This window comes from Podarcis cretensis (genome assembly GCF_951804945.1).
Source record: "Podarcis cretensis genome assembly, chromosome: 5".
NCBI classification, from domain to species: domain Eukaryota; kingdom Metazoa; phylum Chordata; class Lepidosauria; order Squamata; family Lacertidae; genus Podarcis; species Podarcis cretensis.
The window spans coordinates 86,540,325-86,564,085 of NC_137174.1; the positions used below are offsets into that span (position 1 = coordinate 86,540,325).

The window sequence follows — 23,761 nt, forward strand, 5'->3', positions numbered from 1 at the left end:
GGTTTTCAAAAGTGGGGGCAGAAAAGTCTAGGCAATGTGTTGGAGACACTGAAAGTTTTCATTTTGACTCCTTAATGAGGCCGACCTTTGACCAAAGCTGATGAGTTCCATACCTGTCCTGGTGTGTTTTCTGAAAACATTTGACATGGGTTGAAGCTTTGACGGGGGTGGGGTGGGGGGGGATATGACTAATGAAGTCTAGGTATAAAAATAATGGGCTGCAATTGCAAGTCATTTGCGTGAAACCAAACTCCTTAAAAAGTTGTCTCTGCTCACTTTCTGTTTTCTAAATGAGTCAATAATACGAATCAGATGGCTCCAAGGACTAGACCTCCAAATATTTCCTCTCTCAGTCTCCTTTCTATAAATTAGCTGCCATTTTGTGCAATTTTGCTTGCCTCCGGGCATGCCTTAAATTGGTCTGTAGCTACTAAATGGCTGGAGCTATTGCAAAACATATAGGCTAATACATAATGCCTCATTTTTTGTTAAATGTAGAGTAACAGCTCTTCTTGTGAGGTCAAGAGGCCCATTTTGCTACTACTCAGAAATACACGACAATTATATGCAAAGTGGTGGTAGGAAAAATATTGAGTATATGATTTCTGCTAGAAGTTAAAGAAGATCAAAAGGTAGCGCAGACTTTTCACCATCTCATTCTGCTTCCTTTGAGGGAAATTATCCCAGCCTCCATTTGCTGGGTTGACCCTTTCACATCTGCATATCTCCTTCTGAAAGTCATACAAGGGGGGGGACCCTAGTTAGTGATTTGAGCAAGACATTAGAGGCCTCACATACAATGAGCCACATCCTAGCCAGTTCATCCCTCCACCACTTACAGAGATTATGTGATCTTCCTTCTTATAAACCTAATGTGTAAATGATTTCCTGTTGCAAAAGACAGGGAATCACTTCTCAGAAGAAATCTTAGACCATTTTAGAAATGAGTTGATCTCCTACAAGCCAATGGAGAAATAACTTACTTTAGGAGGCAAAAATAGTGTGAGTTCCTGTACTGGGTTTCTTTAAACATATATGCAAAAGGATTTTTTATGATGTCAAGGAAGTCAGAGTCTTATGGTTTGCGTTTGATGTCATAGTTTTATGTATTTAGCACAAAGGCACACTTTTGTCCTTTTATCCTTCTCATAATATTAGAACCTGGGATTATTGAGTGAAATGAAAAGGTTTTCGATTTAGGCAGGCAAAAGGAAGTACCATGCATATTCAAATAATGTGTACTGTATTTGATTGTGGTGATGAATCCCATAGTTTAACCCAAATTAATATGGATATGGTGAACAACCATTCTCCACCGTCTCCTGTCCCCAGGATCAATTAGAAAAATTTACTTATATTCCTATGCCCTGGATATGCTTTTTGAATGCATTTTATCTCAAAAAACACATTTTTTAAAATGCATTGTGGTGTGTGTGTGTGTGTGTGTGTGTGTGTGCCAAGAACTCCATTGCATAATGTGGAGAAGTGTGAAATCTAAAGTGTAACTACATTCTCATCAGCACATTAGTCCAGGATGTATGGATCAACTCAGTTTTGCACTGGAATTCACATATCTCAGAGGCCCATCTTCAAATGACCCTGAAATACGTAGCTGGAAACCAGTGAGAGAGCCTTTTCAGCTATGATGTCCCAATTATGAAGTGCTCCCTTTTGTGAGTACTGTGCCCATTTCTGGGTACCACACTTTAATAATGACACCAACAAACTGGAGTGTATCCAAGGGAGAGCAACAAAAATAGTGAGGATTCTGGACTTCCGGGTCAGCGCCATCGGCGAATGGCGGAGTTCCTCCGACCGGAGGAATGGTCTCCGTGAAAACTGGGTCTTCCCGCCGCGGCGAGGGCGGGGACCCGCTAGAAATCCCAGGCGGAGAAGCCTGGGAACGTGGGGTTCGGCAGAGCACCAAGAGTGCCTCCCCTACTCGCGGGGAAACCCCTCTTTGGGGCTCCGGAGCAGAGTGGGGTGAGCAGCGCGGTGCTGTGAACCGATTGCTACTTTCACGGAGGGAAGCCGCACAGCCATCGCCGGAGAGCGTTGACTTTTTCCTGATGACAATTGGACTCTAAACAAGTACCCGTGAGTAAAAACGGAAGATTTGATCAAGAAATTTATGAAATTCGTGATTTAGGCAACGAAGCGGGAAGGTCTAAACAGGAAGTCCGCCTTCCGCTTTTTGTAAACAGACTGAAGCAAAGATTTCGCAAGCTAAATAGCCTGGAAAATTGATTTAAAGATTGAAATTTCCTGCATTTACAACCAATAAAACCCCCTTGGCAGCAGGAGAAAGGGGGGGGGGGAATTTTGACCGTCTAAGCCTGCAGAGCGAGAGTAAAGGAATATAAGTTTCCATCGTCCCAAACCTGGGGACGGGGTGTCAGGACAGAAATTTGTTGGAGATGCCCATTGACTGAAAGCGGAACACTTTGACAGATAGTTAAAAAAGAGAGAGAGAGAGAAACAAATTAACTTCAACGCTGCTTTCTGCATTTCTGTATTTTAAAGAAACAAAGTATTTGAAAATCGAAAGCAAATTTCCTTTTGTTGGATACATTTTAAAGATGGACGTAAATAGAAATTGTGTCCCTAGAGGGAGCTTGTCAGTTTGTTGCTGCAGTTTACAGGGAGACTTTACAGCTGTGAGAATCAGACCCTGGGACCAGTTGCTTGACCTTGAACAGAAATGCGCTGGGAGGAAGTCCTGGTGTCTGCCCTTGGCAAAACAAATGCTATGCTGAAGCAGTTGCATGAGAAAATGAACTTGATGAATGAAAAGTTGGACTTTATGACTGCTGTAGCCAGTGAATATGAACTAACAGGAAACAAAGATAAAGAAATCCTACAGCAACCAACTCAGGAAACTGGCTTGACAGGGCAAGTCCAAGGGCAGATGAAGATGGAAGAGGTTGCGATTACACCTCGAATAATACAAATGGAGAGATCCAAAGTCCTGCATGACCAAAAGCCGCAGTATTGGAAGATTGAACTTGGAGTGTGTCTGGAAGTGTCTGGAGTTAAGGAAGCTCTTAGCTCTGGTGGGACTGTGAAACAAGTTGACAACTATTTTTGGATTAACTATTTTTTGGATTACAAAATTAATCTAGGGGAGTGGGACTGTGGGGAATGGGCTAGCTTGATGAAAGAAAATGGAGATTACTACCGGTTGGAGTTCCCCGGAGACCCACTCCCCAAGGAGAAAGGGAAGAAATTAAGAAAGAAACCAACAAAAGACAAGGAAGAGTGCAACTACAAACAAGAACAAGAAAATCTGCAGAAGGGGCATAGAAGAGACTTAAGGGCCTTGGATATAAGATCACCAGATTGATGGACTGGATTGATGGACTGGATGGAATGTCTAGAAAGGACTGACATAACCCGAAACCAGGAAGAAGGGACGTTGGATAACAACTAGGGAAATTTTTTTTTCTTTATTTTTGGATAGTTAATATCAATGAAATACCAGGGAAAATGCTGGAAAGGAATTAATTGGCTTTAGTAGAAAGGATTTAAGGAGTTATGTGTAAATATGGTTTAAACTTTGAATTTTAAGGCTTTTAAGGTAAGATAATGTTAAATAAATTAAGGTAAATTGAATTACAGAACATGGTAAATGATGGAAAGGATATGTTGAATTAATTAATAAGATAGATTGTTAAGACAAATTATTTAAATAATAATTGAGAAATATGGGAAGAATTTGCTGAAACAACGAATCAAGTCAGAATACGAAAAGGGAGGTGTGAGGAGGTCTAAGAAACAAGTAAATGAAAAGATGAAATATGGGAGGTGTATTTTTCTTTTTTTTAATCTTCTTTTTTTTCTTGAGTTTTTCCTCTTTGTTTTTCTGTTTTTGTTCTTTATTGTATGTATGTATTTTTGAAACTTTGAATAAATATTATTTTTTAAAAAAATAGTGAGGATTCTGGAGACAAAATTTTATGAGAAAAGACGGAAGGAGTTGGGCATGTTTAGTAAAGAAGAGACAATATAGCAGGGCTGTCACACAGACTATGTACCAAATTTACTTTCTGTTGAGCCAGAGGGTAGGACCCAAATCAATGGGTTCAGAGGGGCTCATGTCTGTTTGGACTAGTGCGGCAGAAAGCGGGGACAAGCCCATAGCTGTCAACGTTTCCCTTTTTTAAAGGGAAATTCCCTTATTCCAAATAGGATTCCTCGCAAGAAAAGGGAAAAGTTGACAGCTATGGACAAGCCAGACGGGGGGGGGGGGGGGGAATTGGCATGGGCCTACAGTTTTGAGGAGGATTTCTGAGTTCCCTTGATAGAGGCTAAGGGTGACCCTTTGGTAAAGATTATTGAAATGGGGCCTAGCCTACTACCAGCTTCACATGGCACTAAAGTGGGAGATCCACAGCAGATGGAGCCAAAGCCAGTGATAGGCAGAGACAAGTAATTCTAGTTTTGTCCTCCAGCTCCTGCCTGCAGAGTTCTACAATGGCAACACTGAGATTAAGGAGGAATAAGCTGACCAAGACTACCCCCCTGGACTGGAGGAAGGCAGGTAGGCGGGTACTGACTTAGGGTTGGTGAACAGAGGTTGGTGGAACAGCACCCCATTAGTCCTAATGGACCAGCCTCCTCTGAATGGGTTCAAATTACACACACAGAGAGAGGGGGGGGGTTAAATAAGTGTTCAGAAGAATTTCCTGGTGATATGAAGTGCTCAAGAGGGAAGTAGACTACCTCAGAAGATGGTGGGTTCTCCTTCGCTAGAGGTTTTTAATCAAAGGCTAGATGACCACCTATGCTGTAGTAATGGATTTCCTGCACTAGAAGGAGATTGGATTATATGACTTTTGTGGCTCCTTCCTGCTCTAAGATCCTCTGCATCCATTGTAGGTAATTGTGAAGAGGTGGGTTGTCTGGATTCACAAGAACATATGGACTGCTTTCCGGGAACTGAGAAAGGTGCAAAGGTCCATTTGAGTGCAAACCTAGCCAGCTAGATGTCTCTGGATGTTCAGAGCTAAAATGAGAATAGCCACTTCCCCACATGTTATAATTGTGTGGCTATTTAATTATTATATAAAAACTGGGGGTTAAAATGTAGAAAGGATAGGTGGGCTAAACCATCTTCACCTGCTCACCATAGTGTAGTGGCAAATTCAGAAGGATCCCTTCATGCTAGTTATAGTACTGCCCTTCACAGCTATGCCCCTTCTAAGATTATACAATCTTCTATGACTATACAATAATTTTATATTTATACAATAATAATAATTGGAGCTGCATTGCAATGATTGCTACTCATCTCAATGTACAGTACTGCCTTTCACCTAGATCTACTATTTTCTATATACATACCCTGAGCAAATGATTTAAAGAGCTCCAGCATCTCCCATTGGAGTGGCTTAAGTTGTCTTTTCTGAGAAGTTCCATTGTAAGTAACAGAACGTGCACACCATTCTCTTGAAATTGAAGCACCTTGTGTTTTCAGTACTCCAAAATGCTTAGCTTTGAATCACACGGTGGCTAAAAGGCTCCCCTTTCATGCTGATTGAGTGACTCTATGATGCTGGAGACAGGAACACTGCAGAGATCCTGCTGCAGAAATAGTAATGGGTATTCAACCCCATGTGACCCCAGTCCACAACACCCCTACTCTCCACAAACTACCTCCCCATGCCATTTCTCACCTAGGGCTATAAGACTAGATAAAGGAAAATATGAATACTGGAGGAGCTTGGACAGGAAAAGAGTCCTGAATGTCCTAAGAACATAATGGATCAGGCCCTTCTAATCAAGCTTCCTGTTCTCACAGTCACCAACCAGATGCCCATGGGAAGCACATGTGTCTCTTCTGTGCTTTAAGCTACCCCCTGCCCTTCCATGCTTTGAAGGTATTCAGCACAAGCTACATGCCAACACAATGGTTATGCTGCCATGATATTAGAGCCCCGCAAGCAATGCATGACAGTCATGCCTCCATTCCCAGCCCCTTGACTCTTCAACAGGACTTCTCAGCAAGGCCAAGTTTGCACTGAGGAGGAGGATCAGTCACTTATGCTGCTAATAAATGAGAAGAAGGGGAACAATGTAGAAGGCTGTGGCTCAACTATGTTCAAGTCAACATGCCCTCCTAAATGGAACAGCTAAAGTGTCTACAAGGAGGTGCACATTTTAATTCAATTTTGCACTGGACCAGATATGTTTGACCAGATATGTTGAATGTGACAAATTGTGTACATATGCACTTTACATTTCTGCATTTACTGTTGTTAGTATTTAAGCTTTATTGACAGTAAGTCAACAGCAATGTTGTGTAAAACTCATATAACTCCACATGGCTGGCTCAAACATTTTACTGCCTAGGTTTCAAGCAACTCAGAAATGTTGCTTTGATCATGTCCCGTCCCCCCCCCCCCCCCGTCTTGATTCATTTTGTTTATTTCCAGCAAATTCTGGGCATTTTTCCATAGGACACTACAAATAGCATTTTTTTGCTGTTATAACCAGGGATTGCTTTCTAAAAAGAACAGTGTTAGGGCTGACCTGTGCTTCTGTCTCCTAGAGCATAGCCACACAGCCAAATCAACATATACTTGGCAAACACAGACTGAACTGCTTGTGTCGGAGTGGTAATCCTGGAATTGATTTGCTATTTGCAATTCAATCCAAATTTACTATAGCACTGAAAAGTTCACTGAAGTGGGATGATTATGATAGGTATAAGGAAAGACGGGCACATGGCAAATAAATTATGGTACACAGCATCTTCAGCACAAGTAGAAAGCTCACATTTCGTCAACCCATATCACCATGTGCCCACATCTCCAATACAGAAAGAGAACCTTAGCGAAGTAAGCAGGTGAACTAACCTAAAACTGGCTCAAAAACTTTGACATATTAGTTTTAATTTTGAGTAAAAAACTAAAGATCCAACATGCTCATTTTGTAGGAGGAAAAGCACATTCCATAGTGATGTCTGTGTAATAGATGAGACTCTTGAATAAATCAGAATTATTCATGTATTTGTTCATCCAGTCATTTGTGTGGCTTTTGAAGAGTAACGGAGAGAGACCTAAAAGTCTAGGTACACATATATATGCATACATGTGCACACATACACAGATTACACAAACATTTTTTAAGAGGAGGTTTGGCTTACTCACCCTTGTTTTTCAGGCACTTTAAATGGAAAGGCTAAGAAAACTCACAATTTCCATTGCAGGTACATTTTCCATAGTTAATTAAACACTTCCCTACCCCTATACCCCACATAAGTAATAGACTTTTCTCTTGGAAAGGACATGATTGCAAATGAGGATCAAGTCAAAGAGGGCATTCTTTGTGATTACATGTAAAAAAAAAAAAATCCATGTTTTTCCAGTTTAAGAATAAATTATTTACCACATCCTAAGGCAAAGAGCAATATGTGTATGCTCAATCTTGGTGAGTTTGCTTGGTCTCAGTCAGCAGAATAAACAGTGAGCAAGTGAGTAGAGAAATCACAGTTGTGAAGAGTCCCATTTAATTGAGAAATTTAAAGGTATATCCTCACAAAGGGTCACCTTCCAGTATATACCTTCATAGTAAACCAGTTACCTCATCCTGCCAAGAGGACCTTCCTTTTCATTCCATTCTCACATATTGCTAAGAATTCTTCAAAAGTGTCCAAAGCATGACTCATCATGTTGTATGACTTTTTAAAAATAAAAGTAATAATGAAAAGCGGCTTGACTCAAGATCATCTGATAACCCATTATCTTCTTCCTGTTTAGTCTGAGGGTGAGTTTACATAATCAGTTCCACAGAAAAATGTCACAAGGTCCTTGTAATTGTGGTTACATTCATTTGAGGTGAAACAGAAATACAGCCAAACAAACACTAGGACTACTTTTCAGTGCGACAAATTTTCAAATACTTTCCAGGGTAATGGATGCTCTTCCAGTGATGAGTGCAATGCAATATGTGCAATGCAGGAGTCTAACATGATGCACTCCAGATGTTGTCTTGGACTGCAACTCCCATCATTCCTGACCATTGGCCATATTTGCTGGAGATGAGTGGAGATGGAGCCCAACACATCTGGAAGCCACCATGATAGCTATCCCTGATATGTCTGGTATGAAAACTCTATACCTTAGGCCAAAATGGAGTAGAACCAAACTGTTCAGTTCTTCTCTCTTAAAAAAAAAGGTGGGGGACTAGAGGACACATCGAGAAGACCATCTTCAGCTGTTCCATTTAAGCTCATGATGAGAAGAAACACATGGAGCTAACCCCTCAGTGACACTGCACTCACCATACCCACTCCCAAGCTAATGTGTAAACATTAATATCAGCATTAATATCTCAAGGACCACCTCTTCTCATATGAACCAACCTGGAATCTATGCTCACCATCTGAGACCCTTCTTCGTGTGTCCTCGCCACTAGAGGTCCAGAGGGTGGCAACACAAGAATGGGCTTTTTCCGAGGTGGCTCCCCACTTGTGGAATGCTCTCCCCAGGGAGGCTCGCCTGGCACCTTCCAAGGCCTTTGGCTAATTAAACAATCTATGGCCTTTTAAAGTGGTGGGGTGTTTTTGTTTGCTTTATGTTATGTATTTTTTGTGTTTTGAATTTTAAACCACTCTGTGAGCCTTGGATGAAAGGTGGTATAAAATTATTATTATTATTATTATTATTATTATTATTATTATTATTATTACTATTATCATCATCATCATCATCATCATCATCATTGAAAGCTGCCTTAGTTGTGCAGTGTTTCCAGTTATCGATGAATGTGTATTTAGCATATGCATATCTCATCTTTAAGAAAGATTTCCTAACAAGGTGACAAACACAAATATACAATCTAAGCATACAACAGGAACATATAACGTAATGACCCATACTGTTAAAATATCTAATAAGGGTTCCTGTTCTCCTGTTGGAGAAACTCTAAGGGTAGGTAAAGCAGCTCCCTTCAGACTAATGCTGATTATACCCTAGTCAGGGGGTGCATCTGATATACACTGTGTCATTGAGAAGGTAGCTGTTCTCCTCTGAAGACACTTTGCTAAGGTGAAATAGTATATGGTGCTAGTATGAGAGATTAAGGCAAGAGTTCACTCTTTGATATGAGAGTTCTAAGCAGAACCTGGAAATTTTGAAGCCTAAAGACAAGAATTACAACCTGATCATCTGGCAGCAATGAAGAAGATCATCATAAACTCGATGGATGACTACCAGGATGTTTGGCAGAATACATTGTATTTTCAAGAATTAGAGAGTGGGGTATATGTGCCATAAACCTTTCCTTAGAAAGAAGACTAAAAGAAGAATATTTAACTGAATTATTTAAAACTGATCGCTCAGGAGTTCTTATTCATGTGAGTAGCCCTGCTAAAATTCTTTCCACCAATAAGGACTCCTTCTCTGATTAAACGGTTTCAGGATCAGGCCCTTAATTACTTTTTTAAAAGTACACTACCCACCAACAGTTACCTAATTTAGCAGAATATATTAGCTCTCTGCTGTATAAATCATAATTAAAGCTGTTACCTTACCTATTATACCCTCAAGAAATGCCCCATTAAAGTTAAATAGTTTCTACAAGCAATTTTATACATTATATAAGAGAGCATGTACATGTATATACAGTGTGGTTTAGAATTAGTTTGCATGTTCTTTAAAGAACTATCTATTAAATCAAAATGGTGCAGAATTTCATTACTGTAAGATGTTTTTTAATGTCCCAAAAGCTCAGGCTGTCCCCTAGGAATGTATCTGCTAGAGGCTGCCTTCTTATAATACAATTTATTGCTTACAATCACAACTAAAGTATTTAAGCATTTGCAGAGGTTGTCATAAGTGCTTTTGTTATTTTCTGTCAAATTCAAGGCTACACTTAATACAGTTAACTGTAGTCATTTCATTTCAAAACTCAAGAATCCAATTCTCAAACATTTACAACAAATTCAGTTACTTTGGTATAGGGTATGTATGCCGCTGAGAAAACCCTATTTCAACAAAAAGGGTGCAATGTGGAGGAGGCCAAATAGAAGCTGCTTTCAAAAGTAAGCTTTATTTCTAATAAAACTAGCCTAGTTTCAAATAATATTTTCTGCTGGATTCTTCAATGGACATATCATTTCATATGTTATGTTTTAACAGATGCCAAATGCTTCCATCTCTGGGGTTCCATTTATATCTTTCCTTATACTTTGTCAAACCTTTTGTAAATGCAAAACAATGGTTCATTTGGATTACTCACAGAGGACAGAACTGCATTAAACAAATACTCTCTCTCTCTCTCTCTCTCTCTATATATATATATACACACACCAGACATCCCTTTAGATTTTGTAGCAAATCTAAAGGGGAGAAATGGAAAAACTGAACATATTCTGCATTTATTGTTCTAACACTGTTAACAAGCAAATAGCAGATGCAAATGTCACAAGTAAAAAAAAAGAAAAACATATTAAATGGGAAAATACCCTGCTTTCACTGAATGTTGATCTTGTACATTAAAAAAGAGAGAGTAAAAGAAATAAAGCTGACAATCCAAAGTCTAGCAATGTTTATTATCACCCTTGACAATATATTATGAATTAAAACACTAAGATTGTATTGTGGCAACAATCAAAATAATCTCCTGTTTCTCATATGTAAAAAATATTTCAAACTATTAAAAGTCACTGGCAAGTAGGCACAAAATAGCAAACTACGTATTTACTGAACATGCCTTCTGCTACATTTACAATTAAGTTATAGTGAAGATGTCCAAAAGATTAAAAACAGTAGCAAGTGTTATTCTCAAACAATGGATAGTGGAGGCATTTTGTTTGTTTTTTTCTGAATTAAAAATGGAGACATGTTTCACATCCCAGAACACACATTACATGTCTAGAGCAGAAACACATGAAAAGTTCCATGGGGATCCTATAAGGGTGGTATTTTGGTAACACCTCTACATTGAGTGTGATTAGCATAACCACTGACACTTCACAGGTAAAAATGGGAGCTCATTTGCAAGGATGGGCAAATCTCTCAATTTCTCTCAGTTTCTCTGTTTACCAATCTTATATTCATTTCTCCACATTTCAACTTTTTATAATAAAAAGGTTCTCATGAAAATGAAACAGCATTTTAATGTACATTTATCCCAACATACATATTTTATGTGCAATTTTCTTTCAATATCATGCATTTTTGTATGTTATTTTTATTAATATATGCATGAAATGAACACTTTACAGTAATATGTGATGTCTGTACACATTACTTCTCTTCAGAGAAGAGTGAATATTGAAGGTTGACTGTTTCAGTTCACATCTGTTTCAGAAGGGGCAAACTACGTAAGTTTGTCTTTAAATACAAACAGAAACTAATTTCTCCCACATCCCTACTCATTTGTAATATCCCTATCCTCACTCCAAGGATCTCTGTCTAAGGGCCTTTGCCTTTAATTCCCTGAAAGTCCTCCTCTCTCTCTGCATTCGTTATTGCAATAATGAACCGTCCTGAACATCTCTAAACTCTTTTGTCAACCATTCAAAATAAGCCTCATGTTTCTGTGAAATTGCAAATTACATATCCTACTACATAACACCTCAGTGTTCATACAGGTGTATTTACTTTTATGCAGTTATTTATTTAAAGTTTTTATATACTTCCTTCAAGGGCATAGCTCTAACAAGGTGACATACAACAATGAGAGGGGATCAATTAAGATATATTTGAATGGTCAAACCATAAAACACAGTATTGTAAGGAAGCACATAGTCTCAGGAATTAGCACCATACAAACATTGTGAAAGAAATGCAGTCTGGAACAAATGAGCTCTCAAAGGACATTCAAAGGTTTGTATTGAATAGGCCATGCATAGTTCTGCAGGAAGCGAGTTCAACAACCATGCAGCCACCACTGAAAAGGCCCTATCCCCTTGCTCTCCCCAACCTAGCTGGCACTTAAGAATGACCTCTGTAGCTAATCTTAATAAACAAGACACACACAGCACAGAGCACAATCCTATACCTGTTTACTTGGAAATCAGTTATTTTATGCTCAATAGAGTTCAGTCCTTATTGTAAGTATATTTAGTATTGCTGCCTTAATCAGAGATTTTCAGAGATCTCAGAATAGGAGCTAGATCCTGAATAATAACTATGTTAGCAACTCACCCTAACAAAATTGTAACAATATATCCCCAGAAAGCAACGTAGAGACAAAATAGGGAAAGTTATTACCTGGGACAGTTGCCAGAAAAAAATAGATGGTCACACACTAGATAGGGATAGTGGGAGCTTATGGATTAGTTCAGTCATGCCCAGTACCAAGATACAACAGATCTATGTGCTGTCATGGGAGGCACACCCAGGATATCAGAATCCTTACATTACTGTACTGTATTAGCTTAGTCTGACCAAACTGCGGGAGGCAGTGGAAGACAGAAGTGCCTGGCATGCTCTGGTCCATGGGGTCACGAAGAGTCGGACACGACTAAACGACTAAACGACAACAACAATTAGCTTATTCCGGCAAACGCACTTGTGATTCTCTCAAGTCATCCTAGCGTGCCCCAGAGTGGTTGCCCTATATTGGCTGCCCTATATTGGCAAAAAATGGATTCAAAAATAGCAGCTAACATTTCCTTGTTTGATTATTAATATTTTCTTCTCTGTTTTTAATTTTTAAACAGCTGTATAGCTACATAAACAGGAGTATTTCCTGGCATCCTCTACACATCAAACCAAATATATTTTCCAATATTAAACTTCTACATTCCACTCCATCATTATGGCTCTGAATAAGCTGCAAGTTCACAGAACTGGTCGTTTTTATAGCAATGTGTGATCTTATATATATATATATATATATATATATATATATATATATATATATATAGCATGCTTTATTAATACAAAGCCACCCTCTTCTAAAACATTAGCACATTACATGTTCAAGTACAGTATATCGAATTGCAGGTGCTTTAAAGCTGCCAAGACAAATGGAAGGTTTTCTGCCAGCTTCTTTTTTTTCATTCCCCCCAGGAGGGATTAAATTTCTTACTAAACTTGTGGCAATGAACATAAAATATAATAATAATTGGTTGACATTCCTATCATGGCTTTTTGTCCTAGACCTTATGCCAGTGAAATAAGGAGTTAAAAGACTTTTCAAACGTGCACTACTACAGGAAAAAAAGAAGTTGGTTGATTACTGATACACTTTTAAAAGAATGATAGATTCCAAAGCAGACTGATCAACTTAACTTGAAGTAAGAGAAAGGAAGAAAGAGAAAGGTCTCTACAACCAATCAAACTGAAATGCCAGAGCAGAGGGCAAAGGGGTATGGAAACTGAGAAGATAGACTTCCAAGTCCTTTCCTGAAAGTGCTTGGATTTTGAGGAGAGTCCAACCTCGGCTGACAAAAGTGTCTTTGTATTGCGACACTGGGGAGAATGAAGGAGAGCTCAGGAAACCCAATGAAAACAGGCCAGGCCTTGTACATTAGACCCCATGGAGAATTTTGAATCATAGGAGCTGCAGACAAGCACAGTGTATGTAATGCCAAATTAAAGACCACCAAATATGGGCAGCATCAGAGCAACTGAGGGTCAGATGTGCTCGCCACGTTCAGGAGAGAGCTTTGTGTTGCTACTCAAATCACCTTTCTTGTCTACAACTTGAGCTTATAAAATGCTTTTGGGGAGGGGCAGGGGAGAGGGGGGGGAAGCAAGAGCCAAGGGGCCTTCATTTTATAGCATTTACTGGCTTCACAGTTTGAGGATCTTTTTCTCAGTTAAAAGAAATGATTCTTTAAAAGGACTTCTTCCTCTTTGTTGCTATTCAGACACGACAGGTCTTTGAAACCGAAGCTGGAGATCTGGTCAATCTGATGTATAGATAAAGTAATCTAAGCAAGTGTGTGCAGTCATTTATAAACTGCGCTGGCAGGAAAAGAAGGCTTCTCTTTGTATAATTATGTCTTAGATGAGTAGTTTCATTATTTAATTATTGACTGAAAAATATGGTTAGTATTATTTGCTCAGTATATTAAAAAAACCAAAAAAAATCAATAATGAAAACTTTTTAAAAAAACCTTGTGGTCTCATAATCTGTTACACTAATAAAAAGAGAGTACCGGTATATACTAAAATATAGCCAAGAGTTATCAAGTAAGAGCTTTACCCTTGAGGATTTGACCACTCTCTGTTCCAGCATTTCTTTCTGCTGTTGGCAAATTAAAATCCCTCATCATTTGTCTTAATGCAGAGATGGAGAGCCTGTGGTCTCACAGATGTTGTTGGAATCCCACTCCCATAGGCTTCAGCCAAGCATGCCCAACAGTCAAGGTTGATAGGAGAATTTGGGGGACCTCAGCATCTCATTCTATGCTGATCAGCATTAAAGCTCATTAAATTATCAAGAGTTGACTGTGATACTCTTTTCTCATTTTCAAATGTTGAGATTTATTCATTATATGTACATCTAGATGTTTTATGGGACTTCCAGTGGTCTCTCATCCAAACTATTGATCAGGTCTATACCTGCCTAACATAAGAATATAATGGCCCTAATGGGTTAAACTAGTAGTTTTCAACCAGTGTGTCGTGGCACCCTGGGGTGCCTTGAATGATGCTCAGGGGTGCCGTAGGCAACCCTGGCCTCTGTCCTTCTTTCCTTACTTCCTTCCCTCCCTTCTTTGATGCCCTCTCATGTCTCTGCCTCCCAAAGGCTTGCACAGCTGTTTGTTGCAGCAGCCCTGGCTACAAGCGCCGCAGTCAAATGGTGCCAGGGGGTGCTTCCCAGGCCCTTGTGGAGCAGTGTGAGGAGGCACCTCTCTTTGGGGTGTGGCGGCAGCTCAGAGACCAGGCGTGGCAGCTGCACCTGCCTAGAGGACTCCCAAAGATAAGGGAGAGAATATGAGGCTGAGGGCACACTCCACAAGGGAGGGTGTTTGAAAAAGGGTGAGAGGCTGCCAGCTCTACAGGCAAGGAGTGACATAACTGGGCTCCTGAGCCCACGGGGTGCCGCAGAACAAAGGTAGTTGGTCAAGGGAGCCATGGACCCAAAAAGGTTGAAAACCTCTGGGTTAGACCAAAGGCCCATCTAGTTCTGCATGCTGTTCTCATGGTAGTCAAGCAGATTTCTATAGGAAGCCCGTAAGCAGAATGCGGGTGCAACAGTACTCTTGCTGCTGCTGATACGCAGCAATTCACTTTTAGAAATTTGTCTAATCCTCTTTTAAAGCCATCCAGGTTGGTAGCCATCCCTATATTTTGTGGGAGCAAAATTGTCCATAGTTTAACCTTGCATTATATGCCCTCTCCATTTGTGCATGTGTTTCTTTCGTTTGCAGATCATTTTCTGAGCCCGTTCATTTTCATGTTTAATATCTGTCACTTCATCCCTCATTGCACCATTTCACTCAAGCCAACATCAAAAAATGAATACTCTCATGATAGTAACAGTGATGGCCACCCATACCCATTATGTATCATAAACAAAAGTTAGCTTTGAGCATTCGTGCTAAGCACTCAAGAGACTGCAACATTAAGATAGAAACTTATGTGTGAAAATACCATTGCAAATGATCGAGATACCAACAAGGATTTCATAAAGTTGTCTGTCAGAGAAGCTTATCTGCTATTCCTGATTTCTTCACTGATAACCCTACACTTCCACCTACAGCGGTACTGTACATTCGACCACCTCATTCTGCTAGTTTATTGTCCAGACTTATCTGTATGCCTCTCTTTTTAGTTTGTATGGCTTTTTGGCTCATTTATCTTATTTTTTATTTATGCATACAGTCTGAATCTCTTAGCATACACCCATACTTCATCTATAATGCCACATTAATTCTTTGCATTCTTTGCAAAACAGTTCTAAACATTGTTAAACTAAATAATATGTTATATCCTTTTAGTAATTCAGGAAAATACTATATAAGATAGATAGATAGATGATAGATAGATAGATAGATAGATAGATAGATAGATAGATAGATGATAGATAGATAATAGATAGATATAGATAGATAGATGATATAGATGATAGATAGATAGATAGATAGATAGATAGATAGATAGATAGATAGATAGATAGATGGAGATAGATGAATACTAAGAATTCATTCATTGTTACATTTATATCCCATCTTTTCCCCAAGGAGCTCAAGGTAACATACACTATTCTCCCCCTTTCCATTTTATCCCCACAACAATCCAGTGCTGAGAGGTGGAGACTGACCTAAGATCACCCAGTAAGTTTCATGACCAAGTGGGGATTTGAGGCCTCCTAAGAGTGCTGGACTAGAACTTAGGAGACTATGGACTCTGCTATTCCTTGTAGTATTGTAGTTTGGAATAGAGCAAGTTTTAAGGATAGATGCATTTTGGTTCTAGTACTGTCTCAAGAAGTGCAAATTAGGTTGGTGTATAATAAAATGTGAACTGAACCAAATTTCTCCCCATCCCTAGGCACCACAGCCAAAAGGGCCCTGTCACTGGTTGCTACACACCTAACTTATCCAGGTGGAAGTACCGACGGCAACCTCTCTTATGACTGCATGGTAGAAATTGGTTCTTCAGATATTATTGGTGATACCCAATGAAGTGCTTCTGCTTGGAACTTCTCTCTCTCCTCTTCCTAAGCACTCACCATACCCTGCCCCAATCTGCTCCAGGGGGTTAGGAGAACCCTAGAACAAATTTAGAGGATGCATGGTGGGCTCATAGGGAGTTGAGAGGGAAGGGAAGCTCAGTTGCACAGCTAAAAGTCCTTGTGCTACTGGAAGCATTTCATTGGACACTGTCCCTTGTTTGCAAGCCACTTTAGGGCTCTTCTGCCTCAAGATTGGTCTTTGAGGGAAGCATGTGGCTGTACTTGCCGTTAGCCCTGGGTATCTAATAGCTGATCTTTAATTTACAATCTTAAATTGTAAATATAGCAAAGATTTTTCACTATTACGTTCCCCACATTAAGTTTTAAAAATGTTCATGGGTACCAAATGTACACTGGTGCTAATGGTGCTAACAATGCTTTACATCGGTTATAGAATTGGCCCCTTGAAAACTCAAAAGCTCATATTCAAGAAAATATTTCACACTCATTGCTGGCATGTCACTGACACACACACACACACAAGCACAGTCTTTCAATGCCCAGAAGGCCATCTCCAATTTCAAACATTAGCAAGCATAAATTGCCCCAACTTCATGATTAACATGTCATATCCGTATAAAGGGGGGAAGCAAGCTGGACTAGGTAATATACTGTTGCTCCACAGGCCCACTGCAGCAAAGCGTCCCACAGCATTTCCATCATAAACCACATTTTTCAAGGGTTTACTACTTGGATGTATTTAAATCCCATTGGGTTCAAAGGGAGCACATTAAGTTCTTAGATTGGAAATGCAAAGGGCTTTTGTTTTTTTCTTTGCCCAATTGCCTTTAATCAGTTTGGCTACTTTGCACAAAACCCATAAAGTTCTCATGATACCAGGAGATTATGTACACACACACACCTCTCATACATGTATCTGCAGAACAATAATGGCCAAATTTTGTGGAAGAGAGTGAAAACAAAAGCTATAGCTAGAAAAAAAGAAAAGTCACTTTTTCTCTTTGAATAATGAACATAAAATTCCATTTATTTAGCATAACGGCAAAGATCTTTCAGATAGAAAAATGGCCGCACTCGCTGCTAAGTCAAATTGTACCTTAAGTTAAAACAATCAGTTCTACCATATTCCGAGAATCGTGATGTGAGATGGGATTGTTGTAAAGGTCAACACCTCACACTGTGGAAAATAGCCTACATGTCTTGGATTAACCAGCTCTTTTCTTCCACATGTTTAGAGTACCTCCTTATGCATCCCCCCCCCCAAAAAAGAGGACATAGTTTTGTGCACACACACATATGCAAACTAAGAAATAATTACACCAAGTTAAATAGAAATGTCATACATCTCATGATGGTAAGGGAAACTGTGACCAGGTGACCTATGTGCCTGCTAAGTCTTCCATCTAGGTGCTAATTGCTCCTCCTCCTCTTCCTTCTTATGGTTCTTGTATCTTTAATCTGAACTTACATCACACTTGGACCCAGTGGCCAATCAAAAAGAGAACTCCTTCAAAACAGACTGTCCTCAGTAAATCAGAAGACATGGTCAACTGACATATGTCCCGGTCATCCCATATGTGGTGTAGTGGTTAAGTGCGGTAGTCTCCTAATCTGGGGAACCAGGTTCGCGTCTCCGCTCCTCCACATGCAGCCGCTGGGTGACCTTGGGCTAGTCACACTTCTGTGAAGTCTCTCAGCCCCACTCACCTCACAGAGTGTTTGTTGTGGGGGAGGAAGGGAAAGGAGAATGTTAGCCACTTTGAGACTCCTTAAAGGGAGTGAAAGGCAGGATATCAAATCCAAACTCTTCTTCTTCTATATATGAATTTACATGGACTATCATTGTTGGGCAATTACAGAGGGGCTGGCAACAACCCAAAGAAAAGTAATATAAGAGGCAAAACTTTAGAAAGATGCTCATGGCTGCAATTCTGTGAACTCTTACCTGGAAGCAATCTCCACTAACAGCAGCAGGACTTCTGAATTGTGTTGCAACATACTTGGGTGTGAACTCCATCAAACTCCATGGAACTCAATTCAATGTAAGCATGCATAGGATTTCACTGTGCAAATTAGCCATGCATTATTGTTTGCAGATTTAGAAGCTTCAGTTGCTGCTGGAATTCTAATTGACACGGCCCTTTTGGCTCACATTATGCCAATTCACTTCTAAGTCCAGTTTTAAGTGCTGGCCCTTACCTTTAAAGCCCTTAATGGTTTGGGACTCAAACGCCTGAAGGAGTGCCAACTCCCATATCAATCTGCCAAAGCCCTTCTCCATATACTTCTTTCAACTGAGATGTGCCAGACATCAACTAGGAAGAGGGCTGTTTTTGGCAACATGTCCCTGCTATGAAATGCCCTCCCCAAAGAGGTTTGCCTGGCACCAGCATTGCTATTATTTAGGCACCAGGCAAAAACATCTACATCTACCTGAGCATTTTAATTAATGTGTTACCAATTAAGTCTGTTTTTAAGGTTCTGCTTGCTGCTTTCATCCTCTATTTTCTGTCATTTTATTGTATGTTTTCCTTTTATGATTTCACACCTCCCAGGATTCTAATATGATGAAGGGCAGTGCATACATATGTTCAATATGTTTCATATATTTCCAGAATGAGTTACTTTACACCAAGGATGGGGAACCTTTTTCATGCCAAGGGACTTGCCCACTTGTGTGGAACCTTAGCGGGGGCCACATGCCAGTGACTGATGGGGCTGGAAGCAAAAATGGGTAGGGTCAGATAAATGGAAGTGACTCCTCCCTTTGTACGGTAGACTATATTCCAGCCATGCCAAAGCCAGAGGTTTCTACACACATACCTCCATTCTCTATTCCAGCAAGTAAAACTGCTGAGAGATTCCTTTGGTAAACTGAAGCTGTATAGAAATGATTTAAGTAAATAACTAAATAAAATAGAAGACAAGAGAACATTTAAGCCTCGCAAAAGTGCATGAAAGAGGGATGGCATAAAGAGTGCAGCCCATGGAGGGGTGTGATGAGCCAGACAAAGAGGACTAGAGGAACACATCCTACTTCTGGAGGCTTTATGTGCAAGTTAGAAGCCTGAGTAGAGTCTCTGTATCACAGAGGTTTGCTTTCCAGAAAGGGCAGACCCAACAGGTTCATCCCCGCTACCTTCCTGCATGCAAGGGGTAGTATACCCAGAGAGAGCTTCAGAAATGGAACAGCCCCCATCCATTCCCAGTGGTATTTTCCCTCCCCCTACTGTCCCCATAGAGGCTTCTGAAGGACAATCTTGCCCCAAATGGTGGGAAGAAGCAATTACAACTTGTAATTACAACTTCCCTTTTATTATAACATCTTAAGGGGGGGGGGGGCTTAGGGAGCACTCCTATGCACAAGAAGCTGCCATAAAGTAAGACAGTGTAAATTAAGCCATCTTAAAATTACACCTACTGGAAACCCCATTCAGCAGCTAGGCTGCCACTTATCTGCCTAAACCTGGCAAGGAAAACAAGACTTTAAATATTGTTTTTAAAATAGAGCTAAATGGGCTAAGGATCCAGCCTAAGTCCCCGCTCTCAGGCCCTGGCTCTGTCACACACCCCTTTTTGGAATTATACAAGCCTTAAATCAGCTGGCTCACTTTGCACGAGCAAATTATGCTTACATATCTTCAACTGAGCCGGGGTGGGGACAAGCACCGGTAATCAGCCAGCTGAGCTGGATACCTGGTACATCCTAATCTCATCCTGACAGAACTTTTCATTGTTGCAATAGTCTTTTGTAATACAGTGGTACCTCAGGTTACATACGCTTCAGGTTACAGATGCTTCAGGTTACAGACTCCGCTAGCCCAGAAATAGTACCTTGGGTTAAGAACTTCACTTCAGGATGAGAATAGAAATTGCACAGCGGTGGCGCGGCAGCAGCAGCAGGAGGCCCCATTGGCTAAAGTGGTGCTTCAGGTTAAGAACAGTTTCAGGTTAAGAACGGACCTCCAGAACGAATTAAGTACCGAGGTACCACGGTAGTTTTTGTAAACCACTTTGTGAAGTCCAGCTGAGAAGCGGTATATAATACCTACAAGCATGACTGCAAATGCAAGCAAATGCAATATATTCCAAGACAGCAGTTGCATAATTTTAGCATTTCTATTAACTGAAGATATTTCCTGAATAGAACTGTGAACCATCTGGGGGCACAGATCCACTTCTCCTTTCCTTTTTGATATACAGTGGTCAATATTTATTTATTTATTGAACATGTTTTGGCAAGAGTCTCTTAAAGTTATGAATCTGAAGCAAATTAGCACATGTTATGCGGCCCAATGCTGCCAAAAATAGCACTAAGCCAAATTCTCTTTCTTTGTAACACCGTGCTTATTCCATATCCTATCAGCATCATTATTTGAAAGACGTGGAGCTAAAAATTACAGTCTGTTAGGATGTGGCTTCTTATTTTGTAAAATCCAGACCTACATAGGAAGCTGCCCTATATCAAGTCAGACTATTGGCCCTTCCAACTCACTATCCACACTGACTAAATGTGGCTCTCCAGTGTTTCAGTCAGGGCTATTTCCCAGCCCTGCCTGAAGACTCTGGGGATTGAACCAGGGACCTTCTGCATGCAAAGCAGATGCTTCACCACTGAGCTACAGCCCTTCCCCCCTCCTTTCCCCAGGGTCCCAATGTCATGAGACATTTGTGACTCTGTCCATGCTCCACATCTCTGGCTGCTACTTGCACACAACTTAACAGTTACAGGACAGAGGGGTAAGTAGTATTAGTTGTTTCAGAAGGAAAGGAGTGAAATTGCTGTGGGACTGCCATTTATTCTTAAAAGCAGCACTACCGTTTTATCCCAGAACACCTGCATGTCTCCTTACAAAATGGCATCCTGCCTTTAATTAAAACAAAACCTCTTAAGCACCTAGATGTCTCTGTGTCACAAAATGAATAATTGTAGTAGAATTATTATTTTTTAAAAATCAGATCCCTACATCAGTTAACATTTGTTTAGCAACAACACCCCATTCCACCACTCCCCTTCAAAGCAGGACCTTTTTCTTTCTTCTCCCTTTGAAAACATGCGTTGTATTTTATAACGCGCAGCCAGCTCTCTGGCAATTCTCCATTCCTTTCGACCTGACAGACTGTTTGTCAGTTAAACTCCCCTTGTCATGTATCCCTACCACTGCCAACTCATGCACGGAGACCTTCACTTTTACAGCTACCACTTGCACCCTCTGCAACCTTTGTCATTGATCACTGATCCAATCCAGTGCCCACATGTTCTTCAAGTGCCTACACAAGTAATGAGGTACTTGTGGTGTAAAATTAAACTGTCAACTGTCAGCGATTGATAACCACAGCGAGAGCTGACCTAGAACACCTGAACTAGTGGCCAAGACAGGTGTGACACGTTTGATCACTGAGGCCTACCAGTCAGTCTGACCCAACAGTGTCCCTTTCATGGATTTTTACTGATGACAAGAGATGGTGGATGGATTTCAGGGCTGGATCTGAAATGTACTAGGCACAGATTGCTGTAAAACTTGGAATGTGTCTGATCAGCAGCAGGCTGGGAGCTAGGAGGAAGGGACCTAAGCTCTACAATCTTCTCAAGACCATCACGGGATATTTGTCCCAGGGCTGCAGTTGCACAGAAGGAGTTAACAACCAACTGTGAAAGAAGGAAGGGATGACAGGAACACCCACCACTGCCCCCACCAACCCAGTTGCCTCTGTATTGGTTACAACAACAGATGCCAAACAAAAAGAGGTAGAGGGAGAAGAAGAAGCCCTCGAGGAGGGCAGCCATTTTTGGAGTCAAGAGATGAAGGAAGTAACATCATTCTAGGGGCCACTTTGTGTATATTTTTAGATATATAACCGAAATGTTTCAAGTGTATGCTAAAAATGTGAAGTGTGAAAACAACAAACAAATGCTGCATTGTAGCCACATACACACTGGGGAATCACAATTTGCTTAAACCTCTTGTGGAGAGTGCATTTGGTCACAAATCTGGGTTTGCTGCAACATAATGTTTGGGGTCAGGGGGTGTTTGAATAATCTCTCATGGAGCTCACACACCTCCAGCTCAGTGACACTGACTAGAAAAAAACACAGGATTAGCAAGAGCACAGGTACTGGTCCAGCAAGACTTTAGCCCAGTCATGCCTGGGCATGTCCTTGCATTACTAGTGCAGCTGCTACATTTGTGAATGGGCAAAGGTGTGTGTTATGTGTGGGGGGAATGACTCACTGTTTTGTCCTCTGTCTGGCCAGGGAGAGGAAACAAGTTAGCTTGCAGTTTGGGATACAGTCTTGGGGCTGGAGCTGGAAAAAGAGACACAGAGAGACTGGCCTTGCTCTCCGTAAAAATCCAAAGCTGTGGCATGGGCATGCAGGAGTCCCTTTTTTGCTTCACTCAGGCCTGGGAAGTGGATCATAGCTTGCCTGACTATTTAGCCAATGGTAGGCAGGCTACAGAGCTTACCCCACCCCTGGGTTGGGTCAGACTAAGCCAGCAGGCTTCACTTTGGTCCACTCCATAGTGACTTCTTACTTTCTTTACCATATTGTAGGACGTAGGTAAAAATATAAAAGAAATATAAAACATAAAAGAACACAAATTTGTCACTGCATATTTCCGTTTGTTTGTTTAAAGAAGGTAGATTTCCAGGGAGGTGCTGAGTTGTTGGTTTTTTTCTGAAAAGGAGGCGGTAGGCCAAATAAGTCTGGGAACCTCTGCTCCATACTTCTCTCCTTCCTTCCACACCCCCACCCCACCCCGTTCTGCTAGTATCTTTTCCATTCATCAGCATGTTCACCCCTTGTGTCAATGTTTTTGGTGAAATTTGCCAACTCTCACCTGGGGCCCCAGCTTCTTCATGCATGCAAGTGCAAAAAGAAACAAACACTGAGCCTCTGGTTCTGCTTCTGTTTCACACAAGGTAGCATAGCAGCAGCAGAGCGCTCATCATTTCTTTGGCACTGCTTAAGTAAATTGACTTGCTTTTGTTGAAAGCTCCGCCGAAGAGCTCTCTCATTCTTTTGCTTTGTTATATATACCAGCCACAGAAAAGAAAAATATATAACAAAATCCTTATTTGGCTAGAGATTATAAGAGATCGGTGTAGAGAATCTTGTGAGAATATCTTTGGGCTGGGCCATGCCACGGCTGTG

The 23,761-nt window shown here is 40.6% G+C and overlaps 1 protein-coding gene and 1 long non-coding RNA gene across 13 annotated transcripts in view; one reads left to right on the top strand and one right to left on the bottom strand.

The window, feature by feature from the left end:
- MECOM (MDS1 and EVI1 complex locus) overlaps positions 1-23,761 on the bottom strand; it is a 488,986-nt gene that overhangs the window by 418,903 nt on the left and 46,322 nt on the right. The window lies entirely within an intron of this gene.
- LOC307217259 overlaps positions 1,519-23,761 on the top strand; it is a 57,618-nt gene continuing 35,375 nt past the window's right edge. The window contains exons 1-2 of the long non-coding RNA XR_013839496.1: positions 1,519-1,673; positions 4,452-4,540. This is a non-coding gene — a long non-coding RNA (uncharacterized lncRNA). The remainder of the gene's footprint in view (positions 1,674-4,451; positions 4,541-23,761) is intronic.